The sequence below is a fragment of the Schistocerca gregaria genome, chromosome 1 (assembly GCF_023897955.1).
Source record: "Schistocerca gregaria isolate iqSchGreg1 chromosome 1, iqSchGreg1.2, whole genome shotgun sequence".
NCBI classification, from domain to species: domain Eukaryota; kingdom Metazoa; phylum Arthropoda; class Insecta; order Orthoptera; family Acrididae; genus Schistocerca; species Schistocerca gregaria.
In genome coordinates this window covers 1153683745-1153709335 of record NC_064920.1, presented here as the reverse complement: position 1 = coordinate 1153709335, position 25591 = coordinate 1153683745, and positions in this window count along the sequence as shown.

The window sequence follows — 25591 nt, the reverse complement described above, 5'->3', positions numbered from 1 at the left end:
CCGCATGCGAGTTTGCGGACAGCTGGGGGATTGGGTGGGGGAGAGGGCACGGCATCGGACAGGCGCCGTAAATCAGCCGCGGAGTGATCGCTGCCGCTGACAGCCTCATGAAATATTGCCCCGGCCGGACGCGCCTCAAATTTCCTACGATCACCGCCATTTGTTTGCATTAAGCGCGCTCGCTATTAGCGACTCTGCCCTGCCCTCGCAGCCGTACGGCCACTCGAGAGTTCCGCGCCTCGCTGCTGCCTGCGCCTTCGTCGCTCCTCCGGCTAATTTTCTTCCACTTCTTCTTCGTTAGCGGTCCTGCGAGTGGATAAGTTCCCGCTAACCTCTGAGGGGCGGTAGCTGACGCCAGCCGACTCCGCGCGTCCTCGGGCCGCGCGGAATCGATTTCCGCGGGTTACTGCACGGGCGGCGAGATGCACCAAAACACGAGCAGAGGACGGCGTGCACGGGAGGACGGAAAAGACGGGCAAGCGCGAAACGGGAGGGCGGAAGCAGAAGGACGATCACTGCTTGGAACGGAAAAGAGAGACGTTTGGCGTTTAATCATACTTTTTTTATTCCACGGCCAATTTGAGTTGAAAACAAATGAGGAATCTTTGTGGGACATAGTGCAATTACCTGCTTCAGTCTCTATAGTTTAGTGAGTACCGATAGGTGGCGGCGCTTGTGTCTGTAACGGAGGTGCGTTCGAAGTGGAAAACCAGATCATTGCAGATATCCATACGAGCTTGTAGAATTTCTGCGGAGAACTGGCAGTGAACAAAAGTACTGTGAGTCGTTGGGCGAGGCTTGTAAGCTTATTTGTCCGTCGCTGACATAGAAGACCGCAAACCTTTCCTACCCGTTTGGGCAAGCTGTGCAGTCATTAGAGTACATGTAAAGCTTACTGGGACAGGGTAAATGCTAGCTACAATTCGATTGTAATACTGCGCATTTTAATTTGATATCCCGCACAACTGACAAAATTTACAAAAAAATGTGAATTTCCTTGTCCACGCACACACTCCTGAGAATGGCACATTAACAATTTGCAATTACGAGCCCCTATTACCGGCAGCTACATTGATAAATACTCGGCACCTCGCAAGGATAACTACCAGATCAAGAATATTAGGTAAGCGCACACTCCGCTGCAGAGTGAAAATCTCACTCTGGATTAGGTAAGTTGTTTGAAGTGGTTAAGTGTTGGTAAAAATCTCGGTTCTGAGCACGCAAAGAGCTCTAACCGCAGAACTCTGCACGGAACACACGTTGGTGCAGTGCTGCGATACAGACCGTATATCTCCCTTCGAAGACGATGGCGAAGACGCCGTCTGCAAGTCCGTACTGCCCGATGGCTGAAGGCGGGGTCCACTCTCCCAATTCTCCCGTCTCCCACGTGTACGAAAAGGCGGCGGAAGAATACTCAGTTTCGGCCAATGTCGAACTCTCTGTCATTGCCGAAATCCCTCCACTGAGATCTACCCAATGATCGAGTAGGTCGTAACGCCCCTAGGCAAACGAAATTCCCGTCTTCGCCACGTGTTGCCCAGCACAGGTGGCTCCGGATGCCGGGCTAACCCAAAAGCGCCGTATTGTCCCGCGCTTCCGGTGACCGCTACCTGCCGCCCACGGCGGCTCGGCGAACTACGGCCATCTGCAGACTTTACGTACCACAGTTCTCAACTTCCTACGCTTTTCACCAACGCTTTAAGTTAGGGGCTCAATCCTGCAGACACGCAGGGAGTACTGCTCGAGAGTGCCTCATATTTATCATAATTCAATAGAGTCATGATCTGATGCCCTTGCCAGTCCCTTTATTGTTAATACTAATATTAGTAAGGTAACGTGTAAGTGCCCATGTCCTGGCACCTTACAGGCTTTAGTCGTCATAGTAACGGGACAGCGCAAATCTCCTACGTGCCCGCCAGCCGCACTCAGCAGTGATTGAATCAGTGTTGGAACGTGTGGACACTCTCATTTGAGGTGATCGACGGATCACAGCCAAAACACCTCGCTGCTCAGCTGGACGTCTCTGTAGGTAGTGCTGAGACACTCACCCACCAGATGGGATAATCAGAGGTATGTTCCCGCTGTGTTCCTCGCCGTCTACCATAACACCGTAACGAGCAACTAAAGATCATCTGTGCGCAGCTGCTCGAGCGTTACGAGGCTGATCGTGATAATCTTTTGTCGAACATCGTCGCAGGTGATGAAACACGTGTTCATCACTTTGAATCGGAAACAAAACGGCAATTCATTGTGTGCCTCCTTAACATCCCAAATACGAAACCCCTAAATAAAGCCCTTTCGTAACAAAAGATATAGCAAAATTAGTTATCCTGACATTGACAAGAGCTTCTGACAACAAAATTAACACAATTGCAAGTTGACTAACAAGAATACTATGTAACTAATAACGTTTATTATAAACAAAGGACTAAATGAAAGACTATCAGATGATACGAACCCTGAAACTTTAAATAAATAATTCAAAATATATTCTTTACGAAAGTCAAAGCCCAGACCATAAACAGATCAGAGGTAACATTTATCCAAAAAGAGAGTTGTAGCCGCATCGAGCTGTAAGTTCGCTGCGACTACAATGTAACACCGCAATGGAGATGTCAATTTAGTCGCTTTTGTAGACGTCGCAGTAGTAGTAAGTCTATTGAATGATACTAGATCCTTTCAAACCGACTGAAATTTTAAAAGTTTTCCATTGTCGACTTGACGTACTAGTCAGAATTTCGAACTGAAGTGAAATAACATTTACAGTTTAGCCAGACAACGGAGCAGTTATTATATGTGAAAGAAAAGTAAATCGTGTGTTCAAAAAATGTTCAAATGTGTGTGGAACCTTATGGGACTTAACTGCTTAGGTCATCAGTCCCTAAGCGTACGCCGACCGCGGTGGCCACGTGGTTCTAGGCCCTGCAGTCCGGAACCGCGCGACTGCTACGGTCGCAGGTTCGAATCCTGCCTCGGGCATGGGTGTGTGATGTCCTTAGGTTAGTTAGGTTTAAGTCGATCTAAGTTCTAGGGGACTGATCACCTCAGATGTTAAGTCCAATAGTGCTCAGAGCCATTTTTTGAACCTAAGCGTACACACTATTTAACCTAAATTATCCTAAGGACAAACACACACATGCCCGAGGGAGGACTCGAACCTCCGCCGGGACCAGCCGCACAGTCCAGGACTGCAGCGCCTCAGACCACTCGGTAAATCGTGTGATACCTGGGACTTAGCCTTCGTGATATGCGATTGTCACGAACATCAAAGTACACAGCAATATAGCAACCGTGGTCATAAACTCTATTGTCAGCCTTAAATAGAAACAGCTACACGCGATCACGAAGAACTTACAGTTACGCCGTGTTGTGGGAAGCTGATGCAAATAGATTCATGACCCTGAATGACAGATCGGTGTGTTTCCAGTGCAGGTTTAAATAATTACGAAGTTCAATAAACGCCAATATAACCTTAAAGCTTCGTGTCGGCTACGTCATTTAACGGAAATTTACTGTGTAGTTGTGAAATAAACCGCTTCTTGAGAGAACGCAGAAGTTAAAGGTGATTAAGTGATTTTATTAACAGTGAACAGCAGGTTTATACCGAAATACGATGCTTTCTGTATGTTGTCCGAAGAGTATTTTATCTTTGGAATTACGTAGTATTAGTTGTTGAATTAACACCTTAGCGACGTCTTGACGACGCTATATTAATTAATAAATCAACATCCTCGCAAAACTATGATGTGGCATCGGCTTCAGTGATGGACTTTATAATTCAAGATATCCTATTATCTGCGTTTGAACACTCATGCCAAAGCTGGCATAAGAACTACAGTTATCAAGTTCGCGTAAGATTATCACCCTGTCGCGAACACTAGAAGCATATTTAGTTAATTGTTTCAGATCAAGAGAGTTGTTGCGGTACCGAGTGGTGCAGTCGCTGTGGGTTCGAAGTAAAGAAGACCGACAGACTTCGAACACCAGTGCTTCAATTTTAAACAAAATGACTCTGAGCACTATGGGACTTAACATCTGAGGTCATCAGTCCCCTGTAACATAGAACTACTTAAACCTAACTAACCTTAGGACATCACACACATCCATGGCCGAGGCGGGATTCGAACCTGCGACCGTAGTGGTCACGCGGTTACAGACTGAGGCGCCTAGAACTGCTCGGCCACGTCGGCCGCCTGCTTAGTTACACTTTCCGGCGTGCTGCTCCATCAATACATTGATGTCAGTCTAAGAGAGGTAGTGTCTGAAACTAATCAACCATGCGAGGAGTTTGTTTTTAACAGTTACAGATTGGAGTCGTCGCGATCGACGGACACTGCTCCATGTCAACCAGACTGGAACAACCATCACGATCGACGGACACTGTTCCATGTCAACCAGACTGGAACAACCATCACGATCGACGGACACTGCTCCATGTCAACCAGACTGGAACAACCATCACGATCGACGGACACTGTTCCATGTCAACCAGACTGGAACAACCATCACGATCGATGGACACTGCTCCATGTCAACCAGACTGGAACAACCATCTCGATCGACGGACACTGCTCCATGTCAACCAGACTGGAACAACCATCACAATCGACGGACACTGTTCCATGTCAACCAGACTAAAACAACCATCACGATCGACGGACACTGCTCCATGTCAACCAGACTGGAACAACCATCACGATCGATGGACACTGCTCCATGTCAACCAGACTGGAACAACCATCACGATCGACGGACACTGCTCCATGTCAACCAGACTGGAACAACCATCACGATCGACGGACACTGCTCCATGTCAACCAGACTGGAACAACCATCTCGATCGAGCCGACGCTAGGAAAACGCCACACTCCACACAATATCTCCTTCGTAGAAATTCATAGCCGCACCCTCAGGCGGTAAACCCTGACAAAGGTCTTCTGGGACTCTGAAGCGGTTATTCTGTTGCTCCCTCATGGGCCAACGACCAACTCCGATGTGTATTGTGCTATACTCGGAAAATTGATGAAACGTCTTCAACGTGTTCGTCGCCACAAAAATGCAAACGAAGTTCTCCTTCACGATGGTAACGCAAGGCCTCACACAATCATGCGCACCCGAGAGAAGCTCAGGGAACTCCATTGGACTGTTGTTCCTCACGAACCCTACAGGCACCTTACTTTCATCTGCTTCGGCCAATAAAGGGTGTATTTCGCGAGAAGCAGTACGTAAATGATGGGGAGATTATGGACGCAGCAAGACGTTGGGTGCCTCGTCGACCAGTAGCATGGTATCAGACGGGTATACAGGTCCTCGCAGTAAGATGCAGTAAGACCGTTGTACAGAACGGAAACACAGCCGAAAACACAGGTGAAGAAGCACTCGTAAACGAGATTACGTTGAAAAATGGATTTTGTATCCGACAGAGTGGGGAATAATATGGTGTATTGGAATCCTGAATAAAACCCAACTGATTTCAACGCTGAGAGAAAGTGTTGCGTGAGTTCTTACTGAATACCCCTGGTACTTTTATAGCCATTCCACGATGGTACTGGCGGGCCCATTCGTCTGTCGTAAAGCCTGGTCTCGTCCTGTCCGAATTTTAATACAATGCGCATTGATCTTGGCCTTCCCTGTGCTCTGGATGAAATTTTAGGGCGTGACCCAGGAGCAGCTGCTCGCGTGCTTCGTTTTATCCACTTAACAAACCTGTCTAAGGACATTTGATCATGCTGTTTTCTTTTCATCCCTTGCCTGTTAATGTACGTTTTATAGTGTTGTCCTTTTTAGTTGCTGTTTTAACATTCTGCCTCGCAGTGCATTCATAACTTAGTCTGGTCGCTAATGACCATTGTAGTTGTGCGCCCTGAAACCACAAAAAAAAAAGCCGGGTCTCCATTTGCAACTACAGTGACGTCATAGCATGTGGCATGACAGCTGATACAGCAGTGGCGCCGTGTGCTTCTGTTTCCACACGTTGTTCTCAGTATGGTAGCAACTGCAATTAGTCGAACAGACACTGGTGTTGTCATTCAGGTTATGGGATTACAACTGTGCTAATAACCATTAAGAAGAAAACAAAGCATAAATGTTCAGTGGGGAAGTGGATTTTGAGCGGGAGCAACACGGGGCACCGAAAACACAAGTGAAGAAGCACTCGTAAACGAAGATCCATTCATGGAACACTTTCAGATAACAAATGCTGATTTCGATTCTAGTTAATCAGCGTATCCAGGTCTATTGCAAAATATTACAGTCATGTTAGAGATGCAGCACTGGTCGAGAGAAACTACCAGATCGTTATAGTTGAAGTCCAACTACACACAGAGATACAGTGTAGGTTGCAGTTATCGTATAGCAGTGAAACGTGGAAGATATTCTAATAGTTAATGCAGAACCGATTTAAGGTGGACAAAATTAGTTCCAGTTTTGTCACCAGGCGCAAATCTGGCGCTGTGAAAGACCTACAGAAATGTTTCTATATGTAATGGATTAGGACCGGAACATGGGCAAAAACAAAAACCAAACGAGTGAGCAAAGCGTAGTTTTGATTTTATTATTAACTGCTGCTTACACAATTTGTTCAATATGAGCATCGGAGACGTCGATGAGATGCTGCATCCGTAGAACGCACTACATCCCAAATGCTTCGATTCTCTTCTGTTCCGGTTTTCCCACAGTCCATGTTTCGCTACCATACAATGCTGTACTGCAGACGTACATCCTCAGAAATTTCTTCCTCAAATTATGGCCGGTATTTGATATTAGTAGACTTCTCTTGGCCAAAAATGCCTTTTTTGCCATAGCGAGTCTGCTTTTGATGTCCTCCTCGCTCCGTCCGTCATTGGTTATTTTACTGCCTAGGTAGCAGAATTCCTTAACTTCATTGACTTCGTGACCATCAATCCTGATGTTAAGTTTCTCGCTGTTCTCATTTCTACTACTTCTCATTACCTTCGTCTTTCTCCGATTTACTTTCAAACCATACTGTGTACTCATTAGACTGTTCATTCCGTTCAGCAGATCATTTAATTCTTCTTCACTTTCACTCAGGATAGCAATGTCATCAGCGAATCGTATCGTTGATATCCTTTCACCTTTCTTTTATTTCCATCATTGCTTCCTTGAACCTTTCTTTTATTTCCATCATTGCTTCCTCGATGTACAGATTGAAGAGTAGGGGCGAAAGGCTACAGCCTTGTCTTACTCCCTTCTTAATACGAGCACTTCGTTCTTGATCGTCCACCCTTATTATTCCCTCTTGGTTGTTGTACATATTGTATATGACCCGTCTCTCCCTATAGCTTACCCCTACTTTTTTCAGAATCTTGAACAGCTTGCACCATTTTATATTGTCGAACGCTTTTTTCAGGTCGACAAATCCTATGAACGTGCCTTGCTTTTTCTTTAGCCTTGCTTCCATTATTAGCCGTAACGTCACAATTGCCTCTCTCGTGCCTTTACTTTTCCTAAAGCCAAACTGATCGTCACCTAGCGCATTCTCAATTTTCTTTTCCATTCTTCTGTATATTATTCTTGTAAGCAGCTTCGATGCATGAGCTGTTAAGCTGATTGTGCGATAATTCTCGCACTTGTCAGCTCTTGCCGTCTTCGGAATTGTGTGGATGATGCTTTTCCGAAAGTCAGATGGTATGTCGCCAGACTCATATATTCTACACACCAACGTGAATAGCCGTTTTGTTGTCACTTCCCCTAATGATTTTAGAAATTCTGATAGAATGTTATCTATCCCTTCTGCCTTATTTGACCGTAAGTCCTCCAAAGCTCTTTTAAATTCCGATTCTAATACTGGATCCCCTATGTCTTCTAAATCGACTCCTGTTTCTTCTTCTATCACATCAGACAAATCTTCACCCTCATAGAGGCTTTCAATGTATTCTTTCCACCTATCTGCTCTCTCCTCTGTATTTAACAGTGGAATTCCCGTTCCACTCTTAATGTTACCACCGTTGCTTTTAATGTCACCAAAGGTTGTTTTGACTTTCCTGTATGCTCAGTCTGTCCTTCCGACAATCATATCTTTTTTCCTGCAGCCATTTCGTTTTAGCTTCCCTGCACTTCCTATTTATTTCATTCCTCAGCGACTTGTATTTCTGTATTCCTGATTTTCGCGGAACATGTTTGTACTTCCTCCTTTCATCAATCAACTGACGTGTTTCTTCTATTACCCATGGTTTCTTCGCAGCTACCTTCTTTGTACCTATGTTTTCCTTCCCAACTTCTGTGATGGCCCTTTTTAGAGACGTCCAATCCTCTTCAACTGTGTTGCCTACTGCGCTATTCCTTATTGCTGTATCTATAGCGTTAGAGAACTTCAAACGTATCTCGTCATTCCTTAGATCTTCCGTATCCCTGTTTAACAGCACCTCAAATTCGGCAAATATGGATATTCACTGCAACCTGTAGTGTAAAATGTGCCTCGTCACTCCGCAGATTGTTGCCTCAACACATGTCGTCAATTCGTGCGAAATACCGTAGACCAAATTTAGAACGTTGCTGCTGACCACGAAGTTTCAGTTGCTGTACCGCCTGGATCTCGAACAGGTGGCAGTGTAAAATGGACCGCAAAGCTTTCCATGCTGTTCACCATGGGATGGACAACTCTCGTGACACTGCGCGAGCACTAGCAGCAGCCGGGGCACGTTCTGCATTCTCATTTACAGCAACAGCGACCTCATCACTAACTTCCATAGGGACAGGACGGCTTCCTCTTACATGCGCTACACCAAAGTAAGCCGTGTTTTCGAGTTTCCTCATGATCTTCTTTAAACCATTTAATGGCATAGGGTCTCTCCAGACCTTTCAGTCGTCAGTACTCTCTCAATACAGCGCTGTAACTGCTGCCGTTCGCATAAAACAGTTTCGCTAACAATGTTTCGTCTCTCTTCTCGATAGCCACACTGTTCATTGACGTTAATGGTTGACAAATGATGTCATACCGTCACATAGAGAGCCTGTATAAAGAGAGGGTGGCAAAAGGTGAAGTTGCCCGTGATTGGTTGATTAGCTTTGGCGCCATTTTTCTGCCAAACGTCTCTCGCGCTTCCTTTGTTCGCCGTGCTTTTAAGTTGAATTGAAGTTCAGAGGACTTTTGGAAACGATTAAAAGTTATTTGAATTATTGAGAGACTTGTTATGCGTTGTGCATGCATGTTCGATTTTGTTGTACATCGTTTTTAGTACGTAATTAGCGTTTGCGATCTTCACTACGAGTTGAAATAACGAAGCGTTTTGTGATGAAGTCGGTAGGCCAACATGTTTGAAGTAAACACGTTAGTAATTGTACAGTATTGTTTTTGACATCTGCAATTTGTTCTGCAGACGTGACATACAAACATTTTGAAGACGTGACAAGAAGTACTAACACGTCTCACACTTTTTGCACGTCACAAGTAAACAACTGCCTACGACTTTCATTCATCTGACGTAATACAGGTACGTTAAATCTTTAGCGTTACGCACTTCCGATACAAAACAAATGCTATATACTGTATTTTTTAAAATTTACGTTCCTTTCATTACATTATGTCTAGTAAACGAACTTCAAAGGAGATAAATGCAAATAACGAATAATTTTTACAGGCACTGTATCAAATTTTCCTGTGCTGTACGTAGTAGGCTACTATGAGTATATTACAGCTGTTAGGCATTTAACGTATGATTTCGCCATATTGTCTTGTGCTTTTGATTCGGTGAGTGTGTACTCCACTACTGGCCATTCAAAAGTCCCACCCGCAGTTTGGCAGAAAAGTGGTCGCCGTATCGTCCGGTTGGCCACTGTCTCCCTATAGAGGCTCTCTAGCGTCACACAATGTGCAGCGCCAAATTTTCGTCTGGTGGCCACAAATTGAATTAATTTGTTTTCCTGTATTAATCGGTTCCACATTAACACGTTAGTATTTCTACCAAGTTTCGCTGCCTAACGATAATTACAGTCCACAATGGACGTCCATGGTTGCTAAACTTTAATTGTAACAACACGGTGCAAGTGGCGATTACCTGTCGTCTCTCCAGTGTATGTAGCACGTCCCCAAAAGTACAATGTGTACAACTTTGCTTCCGCCGTTTGCCAGTAAGTGGCGACAATGGTAAGCAGCGGTCGAAAGAAACAGATCGCAGACGTCAAGCAGTTAGCTTGGACCTCGGTCACACATAACCTCATTAAAACATTAGAAAATTTGTGTCTGCATCATAAAGTTGTTCTTGATTGAAAATGTCAGTTTACGAGCCTAATTCTCGTTATTTGCGGGAGGTGTTACTGTTTCGTTTCAACATGAAGATAACAGCGGCTGAGTCTCAACGAATGCTCTCAAGAACGTATGGGAAGGACGCTATTAGTGAAAGAACGTGCCGTGAATGGTTTCAACGATTCAAGAACGGTGATATTAACGTCGTACACCGGCATAGTGGTGGAAGAGAGAATGTTTTTGAAGTGTAGAAGCGGAGCGGTTCTAGGCCCTTCAGTCTGGAACCGCGCGACCGCTACGGTCGTAGGTTCGAATCCTGCGTCGGGCATGGATATGTGTGATGTCATTAGGTTAGTTAGGTTTAAGGAGTCCTAAGTTCTAGGGGACGGATGACCTCAGATGTTAAGTCCCATAGTGCTTAGAGCCATTTGAACTATTTTGAAGTGCAGAATTGGAGACATTGCTGAGTGAAGAATGGCGTCAAACCTAAGAAGAATTGGCACGATTAGTGGGAGTGGCACAGCAAGACATTTCAAAACGTCTCAAGGCTATGGGCATGATTCAGAAAGAAGGAACTTGGGTCTCGTTTGAGCTGAAACCAAGAGACGTTGAACGGCGTTTGTGTGTTTGTGAACAGTTGCTTCAGAGGCAAAAACGGAAGGGATTTCTGCATCGCCTTGTGGGGACGAAAAATGGGTTAATTCCGATAACCCTAAACGCGAAAAATCATGTGGATATCCCGGCCATGATTCCACGTCGACGGCCAAACCGAATATTCAGGGCTCCAAGATCACCAGCTCGGCATGGTGTACTATGAGGTGTTAAAACCAAGTGAAACAATCATAGGTGATCGTTATCGAACGTAATTAATGCGTTTGAGCAGAGCATTAAAAGATAAACGGCTGCAATACAGAGAGAGGCACGATAAAGTGATTTTGCAGCACGACAACGCTTGACCCCACGTTGCAAAACAGGGCAAAACGTACTTGGAAACGTTAAAATGGGAAGTCCATCTCCACCCGCCGTATTCTCCAGACATTGCTCCCTCTGGCCAACACTTCCGATCCCATGAAGGAGTCACAAATTGGATCGATTCGTGGATCGCTTCAAAAGATGAACAATTTTTTCGACCTGGTATTCGTACACTAGCCGAAAGATGGGAGAAAGTAGTGGCCAGCGATGGAAAATACTTTGAATGGTACATATGTAACCAATTTGTTTCATTAAAGCCTCAAGTCTTGGGGAAAAAACGGCGGGAACAAAGCTATACACCTTGTAAAATTTTAAATTTCGTATGTGACGTATTGGATGCTGTTTACGATGCACTGAAGACCTATTCGAAACCTTATATTTTCCCTATTACACCCTACATCAGTTGGTAAAGCAAGATGTCTCACGAGTTGCAAATGTTAAAGTTATTCTGTATTAAATTTGGAATTACGCTTTGTGCAAGTGCACTAAAAGGGACTGTAACGTTGGATATTCATTTCCTTTATTAAAAGGTATGGTTGATCTGAATTTATACTGCCACCATAAACCTTGTTACTTCCTGTCACAAATTCTCTGGACAGTGTTTAACGAACATGAAAATGACAATACAGGGACAGTGCTTCGACGTTCAGATATGAGGAGGCTGTCAAATGATGCCGACCCCCCCCCCCCCCCCCCAGAGAAAGATATGGGAAGGGGGGGGGGGAGGCATTAGAATGTTGCGACACAGTCTTAAAGTGATGCAAGTGACGCCGCAGGATTCTGGGGTGTTGGCACACTTTGGTGACGACACTCAGTGATGTCATTTTTCTTGCATGTGGAAACACGGGTGAACGCGTTCAGCACTGTAAGGCACGGGAGGGAGCAACTTACAGGTCAAATTCGTGATGCCGAGGTGGTACATTGGCAGCTTTCAGGTAAAAATATTTATGGCTTAGCCGGTATGTTTACAGGGCTTGGAAATTTAGAACATGCTTAAACTGTAAACTGTGAAAAATCGTTGTCATAATCGATTTTACATCCACAGCTCAAAAAACGCCTGTAGACTTTTTCCGCCATTACGGTCCTCTGTTTCTCGCATCCCAGTAGCTCCTGCATGTGTTCTAATGTCCACCAGTCATGGTATCAGTCGCTTCTTATCACTGTAATCAGATCCCACTGACATCTCTCTTCAACTTTTTAATATCTCCTCATTTCGTAGTTTATCGGTGAACTTGCTTTTTATAATCTTTCACAACTACATTTCAAATCCCAGCGCATTCTTTCTCTTCACTTTTCCCGAAAGCCTCGTTCATTACCAGGCAATACTGGTGTAGAATTAGGAAAGGGAAATAAATTTTTGAAATACTACTATATTCTTCAATTTGAACTCAACTGACATGCTGATGACCCCTTGTGATGTGAGCAGAATTGGCTACGAACAACATATTTCGACGTTTCAGGTTAAATTAACTAGCAGACGATTGTGTCGTTGTGGTCTTCAGTCCGAAGACTGGTTTGATGCAGCTCTCTGCACTACTCTGTCCTGCCCAAGCCACCGCATTTCCGAAATAATACTGCAGTTTACATCCTTCTCAATCTGCTTACTGTATTCATCTCTTGCCTCCCTCTTCAATTTTTACCCACCACACCTTCCTCCAAAACTGGTGATCCTTGTTGTTTCATAAAGTGTCCTGTCAGCCGATCCCTTCTTGCAGGTAGGTTGCGCCACAAATATTTTTTTTCTTCTCAGTTATATACAGTGTTGTGTATTGTGCATCGTGTATTGAACCGGGGACGTAGAAACGACGGAGAGGCTTAGCCTTCAGTGGTTCACAACCCTTCAAAAGGCCACAGCACTCCACCCATCCCACGGCCGCCCCACAACGAACTCAAGATTGGCCCCTAATGGACCCCACTCGGGGAAGGTCTTACACCAGACGAGTGCAACCCAAATTGTTTGCATGGTAGAGTGATTATGGTGTATGCATACGTGGAGGCAGTGTTTGCACAGCAATCGCCGATATAGTGTAACTGAGGGAGAATAAGGGAAACAGCCCGCATTCGCCGAGGAAGATGGAAAACAGCCTTAAAACCCATCCACAGGCTGGCCGGCACACCAGATCTTGACACTAATCCGCCGGGAGGATTCGTGCCGGGGATCGGAACGCCTTCCCGTTCAGAAAGCACCGTGTTAGACTGTGCGGATAGCAGGATGGGCTATATGTAGTATCTCCTCATTAGCTACGTGATTCAACCACCTAATATTCAGCATTCTTCTGCACCACTACATTTCAAATGTTCTATTCTCTTCTTGTCTAAACTGTTTCACTTCCACATATGGCTACCCTCTACACAAATACTTTTAGAAAATCTATATTCCGTGATAACAAATTTCTGTTCTTTAGAGACACTTCTTTTGCCATTGCCAGTCTACATGTTATGTTTTCTCTACTTTAGCCATCTTCAGTTATTATTCCTGCCCAAATAACAAAACTCTTCTACTACTTTAAGTCTCTCATTTCCTAATGTAATTCGCTCAGCATCACCTGAAACAGCAAAACCATTTTCGGACTGCAAAACATCTCTCCGTGCCACGATTACTAAAATTTACATACTTTTATAAAAGAAAAAGAAATATTTTCCTAGCAATATGAAGAACAAGTAAGTACAGTCTACCTTAAATTCCTACTATTACGTGGTAATAAAAGTCTAGAACGTTAGCTCGAGTCTCTAATCCGTAAGTTTCGTACGTATGTAGGTGTGTGAGTTAATACATTTCAAACGCCAGTAATACTGATTTCATCTGCGGAGCTTAGAAACTGGAAGAAAAAGAGAAAAAAGGAGTTTCCAGCGAAGCAGCCATGTAGAAATGTTACGAGCAATAATGCGGCCGTCAATTATGTGCAAATGTTGGCAGTGAGAATGTAAATGGCAGTTTAGTGCTGTTGTTCTTCCCCGCCGCAGTTCGCTTAACAGATTCGATTGGGAGAGATGAATGTTAATGCGGCCAGCGCGTCCACATACCGCCGCCGGAGTCGTAAAGGCGAACAGCTGTCCCGATATCCAGGCGGGCCTCCCAGGGATATACGGCGCCGTTCGCTTTTACGGCGGCTTTCATAAATTCTGCACATTTCGACGAAGCTATCCGCTGAGTCCGGATTTTAAGGTCTTCTTTCGCCGTCATCTCCATTATTATCTACTTTTTGACTCACTCGATCTCGAAATCGTCGACAGCGGAGCGGGCCGTTTCAGAACTTCACGACTGCCACAGATGAGCCTCTATCACTTTACGCACGACGCCAACACGCTATTATTGGAATTAAAATGTTTTGCAACAAGCCTGTCGTCTTTCCCACTGCTTTTAAGATCCCCCCCCCCCCCCCCCCCCCCCCCCCGAAATGCAGTTCTGGTTTGACAGAAGCGTCTTACTTGATTCTCTCTCTAATTTTGTTCTTCTTTTCCTTGTTAACATTCCTTTCAGTGATGTGAAGCTATCCTCCAGTTCTTTCTACCCTGAGTCAATATCGTCATTTCTGATTACATCTACGTCTGCTTTACGCTTAAAGCTAAGCTCCGCGAGCTCATCTGCCATATGTGACCAGAGGGTACAAAAGTATTTTAATCCGTATCACACCTACAGTTGTTAAAAAAAAAAGTGCGTTCATAATTGGGCATCAAACGGAGATTGTGACTAGATTGAGGATTTATAGGTAGAGAGTACTAAGCATGTAATCTTGAAAGGGGAGCCTACAACAGAAGTAGAAGTAACTCCTGGCGTGTCGTGAGGAAGCATGTTGGGAACGTTGCTGTTCATATTTTACGTCGTATACATTGTACATTTATTGTGAAGTACTGTAGGGACCAGCACCACGTAAAATAAAAATTCCAGCTATGGTCAAGATGGAAAAAGCGATCAATAAAAAATAGAAATAAAGATAAAAACAATTTAAACAACAGATTTAAGGTACATTATAATTCTGCATCAGATCAGCTTAAGAATTCTGTATCAGAACAGAGTCATACAACTGCTAAATGAATTACCAAATGCTAAAGACATAAACGAAGAATGATCTAATATACAAAACGCTACACAACAAATAGTAAGAATACGAAGTTTAAATAGTAAGAGCAATCGGAAAAGAAGTTTAAAAATGTACAACAGAAATATACAAAAAGTGGTTCTAAGCAGAGTCGAAAATGATATACAAGGCAGCAAGAAATAGCATGGATATTAACTAAGTGCCTCAATAAAGAAGAAAGAGATACCATACATCTAAACGTAATACAACCATCTGACTGGATACTAACTAGAAATACCAAGAAGCAGACAGAAAAGAACAACTACAAGGAACAGATTTCATTGAAGTGATGGAATTGAAGACAGTTTAAAAAATGAAAAACCGAAAATCACCAGGACTAGAATAAATACTGAAATGATTAAACACTGAGGAATTACCTTAGAATTAAGAATGCTACATCTTGGTGGCATTTGCTGCTAAAATGTGAGATAACGCAGAAAGCAAAGGTCATTTCAATATACAGAAGCAATACATCTAACTATAGGGGCCGGCCGCTGTGCCGAGCGGTTTTAGGCACTTCAGTCGGGAACCGCGCTGCTGCTATGGTCGCAGGTTCGAATACTGCCTCGGTCATGGATGTGTGTGATGTCCTTAGGTTGGTTAGGTTTAAGTAGTTGTAAGTCTAGCGGACTGGTGACCTCAGATGTAAAGTCCCATAGTACTTAATGCCATTTGTAACTATAGGGGCATCAGTATTCTGAATACTGCTTACAAAACCTACAGCAAAATAATAAATGAGAGACTGTGAAATATCTCGGATGTAATTTTAGTGGAGAAACAAGTAGGTTTCCGAAAGGTAAAATCGTGTATAGACGATGTTTTTGCACTGAAACGAATAATTCAAAAGAGACGAGAACTTAATCTAGAAACTCACCTATCACTTCTCGATTAAGAAAGAGAATTTGACGGAATTCATAGACACTAATGAAAAAAATGAATCCCTAAACATGTAAACTAAATCACAAGAAGCCTATATGAACACCAGTGTAATGAGGCGGGGAGAGAGAAAACATCAGAAACACAAGCAAATCAATGAGCAAAACAAGTTGTAGCTTGTGACCAACATTATTCGGTATATCGATGACATTTGCAGGGAATGGGAAAAAGGGGGAACACCATCAGGTATAAATATTGGGAGAAATAAAATTAGCCGTGGTTTCAGACGCCGTGTCACGAATTGCGCGGCCCCTCCCGTCGGAGGTTCGAGTCCTCCCTCGGACATGGTTGTGTGTGTTGTTCTTAGCATGAGTTAGTTTAAGTAGTGTGTAAGTCTAGGGACCGATGACCTAAGTAGTTTGGTCCCTTAGGAATTCACACACATTTGAATATTCGAAGTAAAATTGTTAATACGATGTTTTTCGCAGATGATCAAGTTATATAAGACAGTGAGCATAAATTACAAATGGCATTACATAAACTACATGAGAAAAAAAGTACAACCGAAGATCTGATTATATAAATAAAACTAAAACCATAGCCTGTTGTAGGCATTCACCCAATAGGAACAAAAGAGTACACAATAATAAACCGGTAGAACAGACAGTCTGTTTCAAGCATTTAGGAAGTGACATATCATACGATCTAGAAATGGATACACAGAAAAAGCTAACACTTACCAGATGTCTGTGACACAAGCAGAAGAACACTTAAGGATAAAACAAGGAAAGAGACACGACGGAAGTTTTAGTCAAGGCAGTTCCTACTTTATTATATGGGGCAGAAAGTTGGAAGATGAGAAAGAAAGATATACTGCGACTAGGAGCATTAGAAAAGATATTTCTGAGATATGTAAAATGCTCCACTAGGGAAGACAAAATTAGAATCGAGACAATAAGGAAATAATTACGAATCCAACCAATAATTCAAAAGGCATTCCAATACAAACAAAAGGTGAGAGAACGTGTACTTTGTCACCAGAAAAACTTACATAACTAGCAGCCTTGTGGAAAGAGAAATGAGGGAAGATCGAGGTTGAGATGGTGAGACCTGACGAGGCTCTATACTTGGACAAACGTATGGAGACACCGCGAGAAATGAACGCTACCAAATAAATACAGGTGCTAGACAAGTCTGAAGGTGTCGCTGTTGCATCCGGCCACAAACAGCACCTGTGCAGTGTCCTCAATACGTTGCAACTACCAATAGTGGTCAGTGCGCTACTGTGTAGCTGTGAGTTCATAATGTCGGAGCTAAGTGAAGTTGAAGGTGAGGAAATTGTTGGAGATCGTTTGGATTGCTGCTTCCACGACCAAAGTAACCGAAGTGTTTGATGTGGCAAGATGCAAAGATTTATACCGCACAGAGGGAAAGCGAAAAACGTAATACCGTAAGTCACATCGTGGACGCAAGCGTATGTTGACTGATCGTGACGGACGGCTATTGAAGACGATTGTGAAGAAAAATAAGAGGACGACAGCTGCAAAACTCACTGCAGAACTGAATGCAGCTCTCGCGAACGCCTTCAGCACTTAAACAACACACCGAGCGAGGTGGCGCAGCGGGTAGCACGCTGCACTCGTATTCGGGAGGACTACGGTTCAATCCCGCGCTCACCCATCCTGATTTATGTTTTCCGTGATTTCCCCCAGTCTTTTCAGGCAAAATCCGGGATGGTTCCTTTCAAAGGGCACGGGCGACTTCCTTCCCAATCCTTCCCTATTCCGATGAGACCGATGACCTCGCAGTTTGATCTCCTCCCCAGATCAACCCAACCCAACCCAACAACAAGTAAGGAATTGCAGTGCGAGCTGGAACTGCAAAACCACTCAATAGTGATGCAAATGCCCACAACAGAGCAACGTCGTGCCCAAGCCAAAAAACCTGAACCATGGAGCGATGGAAAAGAAGTCATTAGACTTGATGAGTACAGTTTCACACTGTTTCCAACTTCTGGCCCAGTTTACGTCCCAATAGCGAAACATTACAGGGGTTCGGTGATGATCTGCGCAGCCCTACCGGTGTATTTCATGGGTCCAATCGTTACTCCACAAGATCGCATAACTACAAAGGATTATGTGCCACCTTATAAAATGAAGATTCAAAACACGTAGTTGTAAGCTTTATCCATATACGCCGGGTGATCAAAAAGTCAGTATAAATTTGAAAACTTAATAAACCAAGGAATAATGTGGATAGAGAGGTAAAAATTGATACACATGCTTGGAAGGACATGGGGTTTTATTAGAATCAAAAAATAAAAACACCCCATATTGCTAGACGCGTGAAAGATCTCTTGCGCGCGTCGTTTGGTGACGATCGTGTGCTCAGCCGCCACTGTCGTCATGCTTGGCCTCAAAGGTCTCCAGACCTCTGTCCGTGCGATTATTGGCTTTGGTGTTACCTGAAGTCGCAAGTGTATCGTGATCGACCGACATGTCTAGAGATGCTGAAAGACAACATCTGACGCCAATGCCTCACCATAAGTCCGGACATGCTTTACAGTGTAGAATTGTAGAATTTTGAAACACGTATTATGTTCGAGTATAAGGACTTTTCTGGAGACTAGAAATCTACTCTGTAGGAATCAGCATTGGTTTCGAAAAACACGATCGTGTGAAACCCAGCTCGCGCTATTCGTCCACGAGACTCAGAGAGCCATAGACACGGGTTCCCAGGTAGATGACGTGTTTCTTGACTTCCGCTAGGCCTTCGACACAGTTCCCCACAGTCATTTAATGAACTAAGTCAGAGCATATGGACTATTAGACCAATTGTGTGATTGGAATGAAGAGTTCCTAGATAACAGAACGCAGGATGCCATTCGCAATGGAGAGAAGTCTTCCGAAGTAAGAGTGATTTCACGTGTGCCGCAGGGGAGTGTCGTAGGACCGTTGCTATTCACAATATACATAAATGACCTTCTGGATGACATCGGAAGTTCACTGAGGCTTTTTGCGGATGATGCTGTGGTATATCGAGAGGTTATAACAATGGAAAATTGTACTGAAATGCAGGAGGATCTGCAGCGAATTCACGCATGGTGCAGGGAATGGCAATTGAATCTCAATGTAGACAAATGTAATGTGCTGCGAATACATAGAAAGATAGATCCCTTATCATTTAGCTACAATATAGCAGGTCAGCAACTGGAAGCAGTTAATTCCATAAATTATCTGGGAGTACGCATTATGAGTGATTTAAAATGGAATGATCATATAAAGTTGATCGTCGGTAAAGCAGATGCTAGACTGAGATTCATTGGAAGAATCCTAAGGAAATGCAATCCGAAAACAAAGGAAGTTGGTTACAGTACACTTGATCGCCCACTGCTTGAATACTGCTCAGCAGTGTGGGATCCGTACCAGATAGGGTTGATAGAAGAGATAGAGAAGATCCAACGGAGGGCAGCGCGCTTCATTACAGGATCATTTAGTAATCGCTATAGCGTTACGGAGATGATGGATAAACTCCAGTGGAAGACTCTACAGGAGAGACGCTCAGTAGCTCGGTACGGGCTTTTGTCGAATTTTCGATAACATAGCTTCACCGAGGCGTCAAGCAGTATATTGTTCCCTCCTACGTATATCTCGCGAAGAGACCATGGGGATAAAATCAGAGAGATTAGAGTCCACACAGAAGCATACCGACAATCCTTCTTTCCACGAACAATGCGAGTATGGAATAGAAGGAAGAACCGATAAAGGTACTCAAGGTACCCTCCGCCACACACCGTCTAGTGGCTTGAGGAGTATGGCTGTAGATGTAGATGTAGATGTAGACTTTTTTAAAAAAATCGTAGCCCATGAAACTTTGCCCGAGTCATCTGCAAGTGAATATATTTAAGTGGACAAGTAGTTGCGCAGGTGCAGATCCACCCTCTCGTCCTCGGCCGCGATTGGCAGTGGATCGCAAGGCCGATACGACTACTGAGAGGCAGGCGATGCAGTGAATGACCGCATGCCAGTAGGAGTCTCCTGACATACACCCTTAAGGCGAATCACAGATGTCTAGCCTGATCGATACAGGAGCAGTGAGTATTTGCCTTATGACAGGGGTTGGTAGGCAGAGGGGCAAGGCTAGCACAGGATGAGGGTAGGAAAATGCGGATAGATAGGATGTTGTGGGACACACTTTGTTTGGCTCCTTCCCTTCAGCCTGTCCGGCTTGTGTGACCCTTCTGGTAGCTAAGCTACAGCAGGCATAGCCCTCCGGATCCATAGCACGCAAAGCTGCTCGCCAGCAGGGACAGTGCTTCGTTAAGGCTTCGTACAAAGCAAAGCTCGGTTTTGCAAGCCATATCCGAGCCCGCTACAAAAGATGGAGTCGCTATCGCCGGACACGGCGAGGAGGATATATATATCGGGTCAACGGTTACATATATCGACACGCGGTTTTCGGCAAATGTTAGAGCGTAGAGGAGCACGTATGTTTTTGTCTGGTTAACGTTTTTGCCTCTAGATATTGAAGATACTGTGTAATGTTGATGCATTAAGTGGTTCTGAAAGCGTTGCTGATATTCAAGACAATAAAAGCGGGTTAAAAGCTGTGAACTATCTGGGGAAGTTAACCTTGCATTGCTGAGTAATTGTTCCACCAGGTATCGAGTCTAGCTTACCAAATTCCCAACCAGACTAACATTAATTATAATCTTTTAATAGTCATCTTACGACTACCGGTGATATATAAAAATAAATAAATCAGTTTATATTTGGACATTTATTTTAATATTGATAATTGTTCCGTTAAACTTTCAGCATATTAAATTTGATTCATAACTAAACTGGTGCCTTATTTACCATTGTGAAAATGTGAGTTCGTAGTCTTACGGAACACATCAAATATTGAGCCAAGATTGGGAGACTGCATACAACACTGCATTCATAAAATAACACACGAAGAACGTTGAAACATATGCAAGAGGAAGTTAACCACAACCAACAGATTCAATTCTCACCCAAAGAAGTTACGTTCTTAGCGCAATCCTGTCCGCCATGAAATTACCACACACTGGTGTACTAAATTCATACTAACTCTCTGTGAAATCTTCCCGAAAAGAATAGCTGAGGGCTAGTTTGATGATTATACCACATGCTTCACGTGGTCAACTTGGTTTACACAAAGAGTGTAACTCCACAATAATTTTGATAATTAAAATAAATTACTTCGAAACGCAATTTAGAGAAGAAAAACCTCGAACTGGTTACTATCGTCTTACTATTAACCTGATGGGTCAACCAATTGTCTAAGCACGTGGTACTGGTCTCACAAAGTACACCCCACGATGCTATATTGAAAAATATTGTCAAGAGGAGACGTTATAATCTCACGCACATTCGCATTTAAGATTGGTGATCTTAGTTAGTGTTACTGATCAACACGTGGTTCCACTTTACTCACAAAGTAGTGACAAAGCAACTACGGGAAGATATTCTGAACTTCACACTCGAATTACACTGTGTTGCAATTTAAGATAACATAAGATATTATAGATCTAAACCTGAAATAAAGGTGATAAAATTTTCAGTTAGGCTGAACTTAAGAAATCCATTGTCCTACGGACTTAGCAGACACGCGCTTAGCCGGAGATCTTATCACTTCATACGCTCGCCGCGGACAGACTGACCTGCTGGGCTCTTACCGAGCGTGCTTCACAAATACAAACGAGAGTGACCAGAGAAGCAGTTCCCTATACCAACATGACAAGGGACGGACAGGACCATACTAAGAATAGAAACCTCTTTGCTTTTAGAAAGCGTAGCTACCTGTTCCGACGTTGGTCCTACTCTTCTCTAGCAGACAGGCTCGTCTGCTACCATCAAACATGCAACTAGAAATACATTTGCTCATTCATCCTTTCACACAGAAGGGATGGGGGATGGCAGTATCTTATCATATCCGTTATATAAAAGAAAGCGGATGTAGGTTCCATATGAGACTGTCTGACATGAATAACATATAAACTGTGTTTTAAAGTGTAGTAGTGTGACAGATCGTTCTTGTTTGTGTGTAAAAGTAACACGTTCCACTTCTCAGTCTCCAATCAGATAGAGTCAGAAACATCACAGTAAATTTAGAAGTGGAATGTATGCCGTAAATGACAACAGATTTAAGAAATTAACATTAAAGGAATCCAACAGAGACCTTTCAACTGATAGCAGGTACATCATTTTAAACAAAACCATATACTTTTTATAGCTGCATTCGATAGATTTTGAGAAGACAAGTACCATGGCTCAGTGTTTGTTAATGTTGCCTTTGAAACCTTCAACAACAAAAAATTCGGGAAATGGCCTAGAATGTGAGAGCATGGTCGTCGGATACGGCCTTAGCGGTGCAAACACCGCCAAGCTGAGAGAGCTCCTGTAATACGTCGTCTCAGAATGTCAACACGTTCGTCTGTTTACTTGTCTGCAATGCAGGCCGCTGGCTTCTGCTTCAATATTTGTTGCCTGCAGACATGTACATCAATGAGGAGCCGCTGAAGATACTACTTTTATATCGTGAATGTGAAAGAAATGTAGTAAAACCGGTACAGCGGCATAGGGCTATCACGTCGGATCGCCAATACCCGACGCACCAGGTAACAGCGCGAGTTATTAAAACGCTGGTGCGGACAGGCTGTATGGACGTCGAAGAGAGGACAAGAAAGGAGACTGCGAGTGACGCAGAACATGAAGAAGCTGTTCTGGCTACGACGCTAAGTGGTACGAGGCCTGTTGCCAAGGAATATGGAATCAGCCAGTCGAGTGCTATTCGCTTCCTTCATCGACAGAATTTCCATCGCTATCATCTGTCATCAGAAACTCGACGACCTTGATTTCCAACGTCGTACAGAATTTTGTCGGTTTGCCATTCAGCAACTGAGAGACGACGAAACGTTTCTCCAATGAGTGCCCTTTTCCGATGAAACAACATTTACTAACAACGCTAAAGTAAATTTGCGTAACATGCAATACTGAGCAGCCGAAAATCCACACTGGCCTCGTCAGGTGTAACACAGACGGCCGTGGAGTGTAAACATATTGTGCAGCATCACAGGAAATTACGTTGTGGGACCTTACTTCGTCTCAGGCGTTACAATTAGACATTCCGCCGGTTCTTCTAGAAGAGGTACCACTGGGTTTCTGCAATGTATGTGACTGCAACGTGATGGTTTTCAAACTCACTCGTCCCATATTGCAACGCAAATACTGAATGAGAACCTTCCTGGACCTTGAATAGGACGAGATTCTGTTGTCAATTGTCCTGTGAGGCCCCCGATTTGACTCCTCGTGATTTCCTTCTGTGAGGAGCACTCAAAGATGCAGTCTATGACCAAGCCCCAACTACGCCAGACGATATGTGTCGACGAATTGCCAGTGCAAGCTCTACCATATGATCCACTGTCATTACATCTGTTCATCGTTCTTTCGAACGGTGATTGCAGATGTGCCTTCAGACCATGGTCAATGCTTTAGACACATGCTTATATAAAGCATTAAGTTATTTTTTTGGAAGACGAAATTTATGTTATGAAATTTTGATTGCTACCAAACAATTGTTAGTAAAAAGTTTATGTCATATATGTGTGTACGAAATTGCACTCAAATGCCGAATAAGCCGACAGCGTGTATTGCGTTTAGCAGGTTATGCGCTTACATTCAGCATGAAACGACGTTTCGTTAATGAGAATATTTAGTTTTCGGTGTGCAGGCGCGCATCAAAGTACTTTTAATAAAATGTTTAATTGAACGGCTGTATCCCATCTGATATAATTTAGAACAGTGTAGGTAGAGACAGCTGTCCGACAGCATGTATACCTCTAGAAGCACACAGCCAATCTAATTTAGAACAGTGTAGGTAGAGACAGCTGTCCGACAGCATGTATACCTCTAGAAGCACACAGCCACGTACAGGGAAAGATAGGTCATATCTTCCATATAACATTTAGATATTCGATGCAGTAGTTGCTTTTTACAGCTTGTAAGACCTCTTTACTGTTGAAGAATGAACAACTGATTTCTCTGTTTCAGCTCACGTAAATCCAGCAGGATACACAAACGTCAAATAAATCCCTTTGCGTTAAGCTATATTCTAGCGTATGTCGTGTTACCACGTAAAAATTCGTAGGTGAACCTGCATTTAGGCTGTAAGTTGAATCAAGGGGATATGAAGCTTTATTCTCGTAGCGCAGGGCTACCTTACGCTATTCAACTAAGCAGCTTGGGCCGAGATGCTGTGTTTGTACCGCAAATGCTGTTTCCGGCTACAGTGCTCTCACATTCTAGGGATTGCCTCGAATTTTTTTACGATAGTTTTCGACGTCAACATCAACAAACGCTATATCACTGTAATTGTCTTCTCAAGAACTATCGAATGGTTCAAATGGCTCTGAGCACTATGGGACTTAACATCTGAGGTCATCAGTCCCCTATACTTAGAACTACTTAAACCTAACTATTCTAAGGACATCACACACATCCATGCCCGAGAAAGTATTCGAACCTGCGACCCTCGCAGCAGCGCGGTTCCTAACTAAAGCGCCTAGAACCGTTCGGCCACACCAGTCGGCTATCGAATGCACTTATAAATAGTATACGGTTCCATTTAAAGAATCATACTTCCTTCAATATCTCAATCGATATTAACCAAATAAAAGCTACACTACTGGTCAATAAAATTGCTACACCACGAAGATCACGTGATGCAGACGCGAAATTTAACCGACAGGAAGAAGATGCTGTGATAGGCAAATGATTAACTTTTCAGAGCATTCACACAAGGTTGGCGCCGGTGGCGATACCTACAGCGTGCAGACATGAGGGAAGTTTCCAACCGATTTCTCATACACATACCGCAGTTGCCCATAACTCCGGACATGCTTTACAGTGCTGTTCCCCGACTACAGCTATTGTTGAGGAATGATGGTGGACATATTGAGCATTTCCTGTAAAGAACATCATCTTTCCTTTGTCTTACTTTGTTATGCTTACTATTGCTATTCTGATGAGATATAGCGCCATCTGTCGGAAATTTTTTGAATTTTTGTGTCTTTTTGGTTCTAATAAAACCCCATGTCATTTCAAGCATGTGTGTCAATTTGTACCTCTCTATCTACATTATTCCGTGATTTATTCAGTTCTCAAATTTATACTGACTTTTTGATCACCCGGTATTTCAAGCGTCAACTTCGCTTCGCAATTTCTCGGGATGAAATTGACTTATTGCGATGAAACCAAAGCCATAATTTTTATGATTTTTCATGCTATTGATAGCATACGAAATAATAGAGAGCGTCCATTTAAAAATACGCAAGTTTGTTAAAATTTTAAAATTTCGCATACTATTTGAGATATTTGAGGTGGCTGTTGTGGTTGGCAGGAGAGCCAACCGTGTTAGTAAAGGAGGTCGAAATGCA